The following is an 11,055-nucleotide window of genomic DNA, read 5'->3' on the forward strand; positions in this document are numbered from 1 at the left end:
GCATGCAGCCATACCCTCATCACCACCACAACTGTGGAAAGCCCCCTGCCTGTCCTATGACCTATAAGGAATGTAATCCAGGGATGATACAAAGGCACACTAGACAGTAAACTGCAAGGTCATGCAAAGAACCGAGAGATTAGGTTTTCTGTCAGCTTGTCCCTTTACATTGCTGTTCCCTGAAAAGTGACAGTAAACTCACACTTAAAGCTGCGTTATATTTGATCCAATGCAGTGTATGTAACACTGAGTACCGGTTCCTAACAGGCACCAGCCTGAACACGCCCGGTTTGCATGATCTACTTTTAACTGTCAGATTCAGACAACAAGCCCACTGGTTTTGTCTACAAATTGCCACCTACTCTACATATTCCAGCAAAATACTGTGACAACTGGATGATCATCCTCTGCGTGCTCCTCTTCTACAAACTCTATTTTATTCCCCCTCCCAATCCCTTAATTTCATCCTCAGTGATCATAAAAAACCCACATTTTAAATACATAAGGATTCTTTTCTAGTCATTTAAAAAGAAAACTTCATATTCTCTACTAAGAAAAAACAACATTAAAGCCAAGTGGCTTTCCCTTACTTCCTTACACCCCATAACAACACAAGCTTTCCTGCTCCCCGGAAGACAATCACATAACTTTGACATCTTTTTGCTGACTCAGACAAAAATTCATCACTAGGTATAACTGTCAGGTTTACCAGTGACAGAGGAAGCTCCTGAGAACCACAGCCTAATAAAGCTTTCCTCCTTGAGGGATGACAGCAGTCTTTCTCCCATGTGAATGATTAATTTGTATTTGATATTGTTAAAGCAATATTCACACAGGGCACCTTCACACTAGACTTTACCTTCAAGAAAATTGGTTATGAGGTCAAAACATAAGCTGAAAACCAATATTGCATGGACATGTCTGGAAAAATCTGCAAGTGACTGTGGTCTACAATAATTGTATCACATCTTGGTACCCTGAGGATTCACCACCTCCCTCTGCACTTGATCTAGTAGTGGTCATTACAAAAATTTTCTTCAAGGTAAGTAGTGTGAGGTTACTCCAGCAAAAAGGGAGTTGGCTGAGTTTACCAATCTATCATGAAGAACTTCTTTGTTAAAAGAAACTTTACAGAAACAAAAGGAGAACATTTCTTAAATGTGTGTATATAGCTACTGATGTATCTAGAACTGCTCAGTGCTATAAACGACCTAACTAAAAAGCCTGACAATTGTCATCCATCTCACATATATTACACTTGACAGAGACTGACATATAACAGTGACCTATGTTAGAAACCACTGTTTAAGTGGTCCAAACCTGGGGAGAATCATGCCTTAGGAGGTCAGCAACAGAGACAGTAATTTGATTCAGAATACTCTTGCTTGAGAAACTCTGAAATCATCCATGGCATCTGGAAATTCTAACTGTTATAATGCTTACAGGTTAAAAAATCATCCATGGATCCCATGAAATGTACTCATTTCTTGGCTTAAATACTCATTTTGCTCCCTCTGTCCTCCCTTTAAAAAACTGAAGAATGTCTGCAATGCAACACTACAGAATCACTTGTTGAAAGCGAGGCTAAATAGTTTTCGTTACCCAAGGAAGCCTGAGAAAGATGGTGAATTTAGAAGCTGCTCACTGGCTTTGCCTCTCCCCAGTGACATACCAGGCAATAACCCACATCACACGCTGCATATTGTTTGGCAAAATAAACCTCACTTTATGCTGAACACTTCCCGTTCTCCATGACTAGAGCTTTAGGCCAGACATCATCATAAATACATGCTACAAGTGTCTTACACACACACACACACGTGCGCACATGCTTTTTAGGAGCATTATCACCAATTCCTTATTTCAAATACAATCCCAACAACAGAAAAGAAATCTGGCAAATTTTCAGGGCAATCACATAGCAGTTAACATTCACAGTCTGTAAAAAGTTGTTTTCTCTCCCTTTCATAAATAGTGCTAATGAAAATGCGACTATCTCAAACCTGCCCAGCATCAGTATTTCTCACTTCACCTCTTGCACTAAGGTGACATGACCTGGTCATGTTGTTACTGGCATTGTAAACCTCTCTAGTGATGTCTTCTCTATCTGTGTTGGGGTACATAAGTAGTAAAATCAATACAGATTTTATGGGAAAATTATTACATAAACATTAATACATTTAAGAAATTTGTACAAATTTTTATGAATGGGCATCTTTTAACCTTATGGATGTAGCTGCCATTTGAAACAATTTTAGAGCAGAAGGCTTATCAGTCTCATAGCTGAGCTCACACAGATATCACAACAGCTTTAGGTATGAGTAATATCATATGTTACATCAAGAAACTGTCTTACGGACATTTTACAGGCACCTTGATTTTTGGTTTTGGTTTTTATGGGAGTTTTTTTGTTTGGTTTTTGTTTTTTTTTTTCCCAGTGCAAGAGATCTAGACAGTTTATATTTGATAGGCTGTTCATAAATTATACCCTACTGCTGTTTGCAGGTTAGAACTTCTTCCCACACAGATTTCATTTTATCATCAGACTGTTTAATTCTGCGCTTATAAAAATGTCATCCTAGTCATAAGGGAAGAATTAGACAGCACTGTCTTAAGACTTTCTGCACATACCATGACAAGATGCAGATACTGTGATACTAATTTGCCAGTAGAGTATATCAGTTGCAGGATCAGACCATATACACATGCTGTTACTGAGTTGTGTCTTGCTGTTTTCAAAAGTGCGGTGAAATCATGAAGTAATATAAATTAGTAATACATTAACTACATTACAGTATTCTCACTGTTGCCTCTTGATATCATAGCCTGGAATACATTAACACACTGATAATATCCTAAGAGTACATTAAAAATTATTTCTGAGCAAAAGCAGTGCCAGTCTCTATATTATTTCCCAAAATAACATTCTGACAGTGTGGAAGAAGTTATCAGGAGATTCTAACCCTTCTGCATGCTGTAGATTCCACAGTCTTTCTAAAAGACAGCCAATTTCCCCTTAGGACACACTTATAATCAAGTTTTGTGAGAACATATTACAGATTTTTCCAGATATTTTATCCAACGTGTTGAATGATATATGAAAAATATCTCTATATGGAGTCAGGGGAAGATAACTTAATCACATATAATATTGGAATGCTCACATATGTTATTGTATTTTAATTTGTACAGTAATTTGTAAGTGAAATAGTTTAAAATTTTACCACTTGTGTAGTTTATGGCATTATTGCTGATGTATAAAATACTCTGTTCTAAGTGGATGATAAAAAATGTATATTTAAAATGTATACAGAGTACTAACTAATGAGCTAAACAGATGGGAGTTGTGTTTTAACTTCACTGGAAAAGTACTGAAATAAAGTAACTAACAGCATTTGTGTAAATGAAAATAAATCTCATGAAAATCTGAATGGATTTTCCTTTGTTGGACAGAAGTGTGTGCTTGCCTTACAGCTATATATTATAGCCAGTGGCTGTATTTTGCTGACATGGCCTGTCAATAGCTATGTCTCAGCTGTTAAAAAACAGTAAGTTAAATGAATAAACTCAACACTGTGCAGGGGGTTTTGCACAGATTCTAGTTTACAGAAGTGGAAAAAAAAAAAGAAAAGAAAAAAATTCATGAATCTCAGTAGTCCAAGAAATACAATTTTCCCCAAAATATTTCTGTCAAAAAAGCCTAAACAAATTAAAGTGGAACTTAATCACAGTACTGATCCCTCACATAAGCCCTGCAACCTGATAGAAGCAGACACCCATGTCTGCTTACATCCATGGAGCTTTTGTGGGACCACATTTGTCTTTAAACACTCAGTTATGCAGATCAGACTGCAAGCTGAAGGCTTGAATCTATTTCATCATTTGAAAGGCAGCTATCATTAGAATGCCAGGCAGAGGCACACAAAGTACTTATTTTAAATAAAACCTCTGTATTTCTCTGTTAGATCCATTTAAGAGTCTTCAAGGCAAAAAATATTTCCATCGGTGTTTACTTTTCAGTCCTTGTCCCATTCACTGAATATACAAGACATTGTTAAGTTTGGACAAGAAAGCTGAATGCTTCAGTCTCATGTTTAGGGTAACAGCAGTATCTTTATTTATCACAGACATTATCCCAATATTACTATTTCTTATTTAAGTTCAGTTACTTCACATAGAAAAATGTATTTTATATTAGAGCCAAAATTAAATCAAACTTAATCCCAAATTATGCTAAACCACTTAAAGTGGTTTTGATAGATTAAGGCCCACTCCATCAAGCTGCTCTGTACAGACAGGTCTCCATTTGTAAGAGCCCACACAGTCCTCAGCAGAGGAAGACTCTACAAATATCCCAGGCACACACACAAAAAAAAAATCACAAATCTCTAGCAGCAGATACAAAAAACAAACCCACCCTTCTTTTCCCCAAAATACCAGAGTACAACAAATGCTTCTTCCTCAACAGTACATTTTAAAGTGCTGTAACCTAAATCCCTACACTAACAACCAACACCCTGAACTCAACTATTTGCAAATTTACATTACTCAACCTGTGGTGCAAAGAACTTACCCAGAAGTGAGCTAAACTCTTTAAGATGTACCATCACCATAATTCACTAGAGTAATACATTCTCAGCATCCTCATAGTTCAATTCTAACACTACTGGTACACAGAAGTTCTCAGGTGGAAGTAAGAACTTCCAACCTTTATGTTTTTACACCACCAACTGTCTCCAGAATCCAGAACACACACATGCTCCACAGCACTTTAAATCCTCATACAAATAAACTTGTACACACTGAACTGAGAGGGAAAACTGTATTTGGAGAAGCTACATAATAATATTCTCCAAGCATGCATTCCTTCAGGTGAACAATTTAGCCTGAAATATAACTTTTCACGTTCTGAGTAATTTTTCTTCCATTTTTTTTAATCATTGTGGTTCTTCAAATAGCTACCTACTTACTTAATAGTTTGATTTCATAATCCATTATCTTGGGGATCTTCCATAAACAGAGTATGTTTGCAACAGAGTAGACATAAAACAGATATGGACAAGAAGGACAGTAACAAGAGCACAGATTACATACACATCTGTTCTCTCAGGTCTCAGCCTCAGGAGTGAAGACAGAAAAAGTACATGCGAACACAACAGCCTAAATGCAAGAGGTCACCCTCATCTCTTTTAGCTTTATTCAGCTATATGAGCTCACCAACTACCTGTATATTTGGGGAAAAGCTGCATGCAGACATCCAGAAACAACTACAAAGCAGACACTTTTGGAAAGCAGACACACACACACACATTCAGCTGCGTATTCGCCACCAAAGGCCATGACAAACAGTTTTCAGGCAACTGCGCAACTGAAAACTTAATTTTGTTTTCCTAAACAACCTCAAGAAGAGCAGGGTTTGCCCGCCTCTCCTGTGAATGTGTGTGTACCCTGCACCAGGAGCCTGCAGATCCCACGGGATCCACAGGAAGGCTGAGGCCTCATGAGCTCTGGAGCTTCCGGCGCAGCCAACACTCCAGCAGATGACAGCTGTCACTGGACACAGGCACGGATCCCAGGCACTGGAAGTGGGACACTGTAAAACTAACATTGCCGGAAGGTATGCAAACTTCTCAAGTCTAGGTCGGAACACCGGTTTACCTATACCGCCTCCGAGCATACCATAAGAACACTTGCAAGAATTGATACTGGGTAGCACTATTTTTCCACCTCCTCCCTCCACCGGGAATATTCACCAAACACATGGAGAATGGCTACAAAATTTCTACCACTTGCAACAATGAAATCTGACATGGGCACTCCAAAATGTGGAAGCATGAGAGGCCCGGGCACATATTCCCAGCAACCCTGTAAAAGTACTACTGAAATTTGTGAGCAAGTGCAGCAAATAAACAAAGCAACTGAGATCCTATTCAAAAGAAAAACCACAGTCCTCTGTCATTCGTCCTGTACCAATGGCAAAGATGCTGTTCGTCAGCAGTAGGACATCTCTCCCATCTAACACTTCTTGGACCAGAACATCACGTGTATGCAGACAGAGAGGTAGGTCATGCTCCAAGTAGACCTTTAAAGCAAGACTAAAGTTGTGATTACTGGACTCCACATATATCTACCTTTTTTTTTTTTTAATCGTTGTGCGAAATCCCTCACAGCTGCTGCTCTGAACAGTTCACAAAAACAAAGTGATCAGAGAGACGAGTTATGTTGGCAACATAAATGTCTTTCCTTTTCATGAACCAGCTTAATGCAGATGTTACTGCAACTCACCCCAGCTGAGGTTTGGCAGGAATCGGGGGAGGAAAGACGATGAAGAGTGAAAGTGTTTGAAGCCCAACTAATTTCTCCTCAACTCCTACTGGTCCCCCCTGCTCTGCCAAGCCACTTCCATACTGGCACTTGTTAGCAGCTCCCGACGCTGGGGAGAAGAGGCTGCCTTGCAAAAGCTTCCTCCGAGCAGCCGGGAGGAGACTCTGAGAAGGTTATTCAGAAATAAAACCGAGCGGAGTGACTGCTCGCAGGTCGGCACGCTTCAGCTATCTTACACCGGGAACAATGGGGAGGCGGGCAGCCCGAGGATACGGCCCGGGAGCAGGGGGCCCGGGGGGGACGCGCTGCCAGCCCGTCCGTCCCTCGGCTCTTTGTCCGTCCGTCCGTCCGTCCGTCTGTCAGGCGGCCCCGGCGGCCCCATCCCCGCCGCCCCGGCGCGGCCTGCGCGGCCCCGCGACTGCCGGCCGGGAGAGCGGGCGGAGCGGGAGCGGCGGGAGCAGCGGGCGGAGGGCGCCCGCCGCCTCCTCATCCCCCGCTCCGCGCCGGCCTCCCCGCGCCGGGGCCAAACGCGGCCCATGCGGGACGCGCCGCGCCGCGGCCCCCTCTTCCTTCCCTTCCTTCCTCCTCCTCCTCCTCCCTCCCTCCCTCCGCGCACCGAACGGCCCCGAGCGGCCCCGGCTCGCCCCCGCCGGCACTTACCGGCCGCAGAGCTGCGAGGAGAAGGCGGCCGGGCCGGGCCGGGCCGGGGCGCGGCGGCGGCGGCGGCGGCTCAGAGCTGCCGTGCCGCGGCCCCGGGCATGGCGGGGGTGGTGGGCCGCGGGCAGGGGGCCGGCTGGGCGGCAGCGGCGGGGGAGCCCGGGGAGGCGGCGGCGGCTCCTCTTCTTCTTCTTCTCCTTCTTCTTCTTCTTCTTCTTCTTCTTCCTGCTGCTCCGCGGAGCGTCCGCGGGCGGTGACAGCGACACCCGGCCAGAGCGCCGCGCGCGCGCTGCACCACGGGAAACGCGCCCGGAGGACCGGCGGGACGGCGGCGGCGGCAGCAGGAGGAGGAGGAGGAGGAGGAGGAGGATGGGGAGAACGGGGAGCGGGGACGGGAGCGGGATCCCCGCCGGGGCTGCGGCCGCTGGCGGGGCGGGCGGTGCCGGGTTACGCGCGGGTCAGGAGGCCGGCGCGGCCGTGGGAGCGCTGCCCGCGCCGGCCCCGGGCGGAGGCGGGGCGGGAGAGCCCCTTCGGCCTCGGGCCGGGGCTGCCCCCCGCTCCCTGCGGGGTCGTCCCAGCGCCTTCACTCCCAGCAGGGGCTCCTGGGGGAGAGGGGGCCGGAGCGGGCGCTGTCGGTGCCAGGGAGGAGGCTGAAGTGCCACAGGTTGGAAGGGATCTCTGGAGATCACCCAATTCAGCCCTCCCCTGCCAAGGCAGGGTCACCTGGAGCAGGTGACACAGGAACGCTTCCAGGTGGGTTTGGGATGTCTTCAGGGAAAGACTCCAGGCCCTCCCTGGGCAGCCTGTTCAGAAATGGTGGCTCTGCCACTCTCAACGTGAAGAAATACAGCCCGATCTGGTTCCCCACTGCCGGCACATCCCATATCCCTCTCGCTGGAGGAGGCCCCAGACCACCGGTGCCCTTTTGGGGGTCCATCGGGCTCCCAGAGCCTCCAAGTCCATCAGAAAGCCCCGAGATGAGTTTTCTGGAATGCAGCCTCCTTGAATGTGACGTCCTTCATGACCCCACACCGCAAACTTTCTGGAAAATTGCTGGAGACCAAATCTTCCTAAAGACCCTGCGCTCCTTGGAGCAGCTCTCCACCCAAACCGGCTGCACATCTGCAGCCTGGGCTGTGCTGTGGTGTCACTTGCACCTCTCAACTTCATCGCTTTTAGGGGTTACCAACTTTTCCACGTTTCTCTAAACAAAGCCTTTCAGCAGCCACGCACTTAAACACGTGCACAACTCAATTGCTCCGTGTCACTTGCGTATAATTAAGCATGTGCTTAAGTGCTCTGCTGGATTGAAGCCAAAATCTGCATAAGCTCTGTTGGGTAAAATTTACCAGCTTCGCTGGGCTTAGCTCTGTGAGTCATTCAATCAGCAGCGGCCCAAAGCTTTTTGCTACAAGCTTAGTTATTCCCAGGTTGTCCTACAGGATCACCCTGTCCCCGTGACGAGGCTTCTGCCCTTCGCTCAGGTCCTGTTAGAAGTGAGACGCATCTGCCTGGTGACTCAGCTCTACCAAGGGTTTCAAGTTCCTTCAGGAGGAGGCATTAACAAGGTTCTGGATCCTCACGCAGGTCAGAGGTTGTGCCATCCAGTTACAGTGTAATAAATTGCATTAACAAGAGAGCATTAATGACACCAGGACTTAGTGTGAAGGTCTGCCCTGACTATATGCAATATGTTTATTTCAAAGTAATTGCATCGAGAGGAAGGAGTTAATAAAATGTGTCCACATTTCATGCAGCCCTCTACAATTTCACACAAATACAAGAAGTGTCATTAACCTGCTTTTTGAATAAAATGGGGAACTTTTTTATTTCCAAAACCAGAGTTTTAGAAACTGAGGGAAGATGTACATTTATGCAGCTTTGATTTTTTTTTTCCTTCAAAGACAATTAATTGGGTGACTCTACTCATTTTTACCTGTCAAAAAAACCTTTTGAATTACATTAAGTCTGAGTTGGGAAGCTCAGCACTAAATCCTTATATTAAAATACACTGAGGAATTAAAGCTTTCTGCAGGGTGAGCACAAGTCTTTCTCCAAGGACACATCAATTGGAACCTGCTTTTCAAAAAAATTTGTTTGGCAATTAACAGCATAATATGAAGAAGAAAGGCTGTCTTGTATTTAATGCTAAAAAGCAAGACTCAGCATATTTGACTGCTGTTCATTACTCTCTTACCATTCTTCTCTGCCCTTAATCAAGACATGCTCCAATTTTCACATGTCAGATTGGGTTATGATGCAGTTTTTTGTGGTGTTTTAAGAGGAACTGAGCACCTATAAGTTATCAAATTCAGTGAGAATCTTACAGTGCTTTGTTCATCTGGAAGTCCCCCCCACCAAGGTAGAGTTGGCGAAGGGACATGTCAAACCTTGGATTTTGCCTCGCATATTTCCTGATTATGATAGTTTCTCACCAAGTCACACAGCTGTGGCACTGATGTCCATATGAGTTTTGACAGTCATTTAATACTGCGGTATTTATTTATTAATATCAGTGCTCTGACATAATGAAATAGAAAAGAAATATATAAACTCAGTAGCTTGAGAAGCTTAAAGGAGCACTTGCATTTTGACCTATATTTTTTTCAACACTCTGCTCTGTAAATGTCAGGCAAACTCTGCTTTTCCCTAGTGAAAAAGTTAATAGTTTTTAACATAGTCTTCCCTCTCCTTCTGAATTTCAAAAGTTGCCCACCCATGAGAAACCCTCTAAAAGGCAATGTGTGTGCAGCATGGAGCACAGTACATTTCAGTTTCCTTTTCTTAAGAGGGCTTAAATAATGGAAATTAAAAGGCATTTCCCCCCTCCTTCTTTTTCTTTTTCTTCTCTTTTCTGTATTAATCTAGAAGCAAGAAAATGTATGGCTATGCATTAAAGAGAGTGGCTTTAGGGAATCACTGGGCAATATGTGTACATTTTAAAAGGTCTTCAACAGGAAGTGGCTTCAGAAGTAACTGTACAGATCAAGCAGAACCATCCGGTTTGACCTCCTGCATGACAAACTGAAGGATTTAATTCAGAAATCTATGCTTCAAGACAGTAACTTCAACTGAAGCGGCAGCTGATCTGGAAAGATCCTGTTTGGAAATTTGAGAGAGAAGTCCACCAGTTAGATATGTTTTTTTAGATGGCCTCTCAGCCTAACTCTCAAATTTATGCCTTCATGCTTGTCTGAATTCATCAAGCCTGAGCTTCTAGTCATTAGTTTTAGCTATCAGATTTAAGGACTGCATTTAAAGATTTTTAACTCTGTTTTGCTTTATCTTTGCAACTCTTTATAAATCCTCTTCCAGTTCTTCAAAAATTATTTCTGTTTGTGTGAAAATACTGTTAGCCTGGGCCTACTGTTCAATCATTTAGCCCACAGACAATCGGTAAATCAACAAATGTGCAGCTTTTTTCACCACCCCCCTGTATCCACCTAAACTTGTATCTGTGCCTTTGGAGTGATGTACAAAGTCTAGTGATGTTACCTGTCCTACTGACTCTGCCCAGGGTGAAGTTTCCTGCTGCTTCTCTGTCCTTCCTCATGTAAAGCAAGGATACAGCATGTCTGTCTTCTCCCCTTCCCCATGTGGATGTCACAACTCACAGTTAACAGTCTCATTCCTTCCAACACATACAACTGGCTTTTCTTGAGTTAAAAAAAAAATAAATCTGTTGGACTATTTATGTCTGTCTGTGGTTACATGATCAGGCCAAAGGAAATGTGAAAAACAATCTGCACTTCAACAATCAATATTTTTACTGTATTTTATAACCAAGCTAAGTCTCGGAAAAACAGACTGAAGATGATCAGTGAAGAGCTCATGTCAGTAGTTTATATATGGAGAACACTGCTTGAAAAATATTTATGTTTTAAAAAAAGGGTATTTGCAAACAGAATGGTCAAAGCCATGGTAAATCCAATAGGTGTTAGGGTGTGGAAAGACACAGTTCAGCTTCCCAAACAATTGCTAAACCTGTTTTTTCTGTACTTGTGGAATCCTCAAACAACTGAAGTTAAAACTTTGGTGGTGGATGAGAATAAGTTGATTTTTAGAGATTGCAGA

General features: G+C 43.8%; 1 protein-coding gene across 4 annotated transcripts in view; it reads right to left on the bottom strand.

Moving 5' to 3' along the window:
- The window catches only part of ZNF148 (zinc finger protein 148), a 43,180-nt gene extending 36,069 nt beyond the window's left edge, over positions 1-7,111 (bottom strand). For all 4 annotated transcript variants that reach the window (XM_050340332.1, XM_050340331.1, XM_050340330.1 and 1 more), the window contains exon 1: positions 6,985-7,111. The gene's annotated coding sequence lies outside the window, so the exon portion shown is untranslated. The remainder of the gene's footprint in view (positions 1-6,984) is intronic.
- Between the last annotated feature and the right edge of the window lie 3,944 nt (positions 7,112-11,055).

Source organism: Myiozetetes cayanensis, unplaced genomic scaffold, assembly GCF_022539395.1.
Source record: "Myiozetetes cayanensis isolate MyiCay16 unplaced genomic scaffold, myiCay2020 scf9, whole genome shotgun sequence".
NCBI classification, from domain to species: Eukaryota; Metazoa; Chordata; class Aves; order Passeriformes; family Tyrannidae; genus Myiozetetes; species Myiozetetes cayanensis.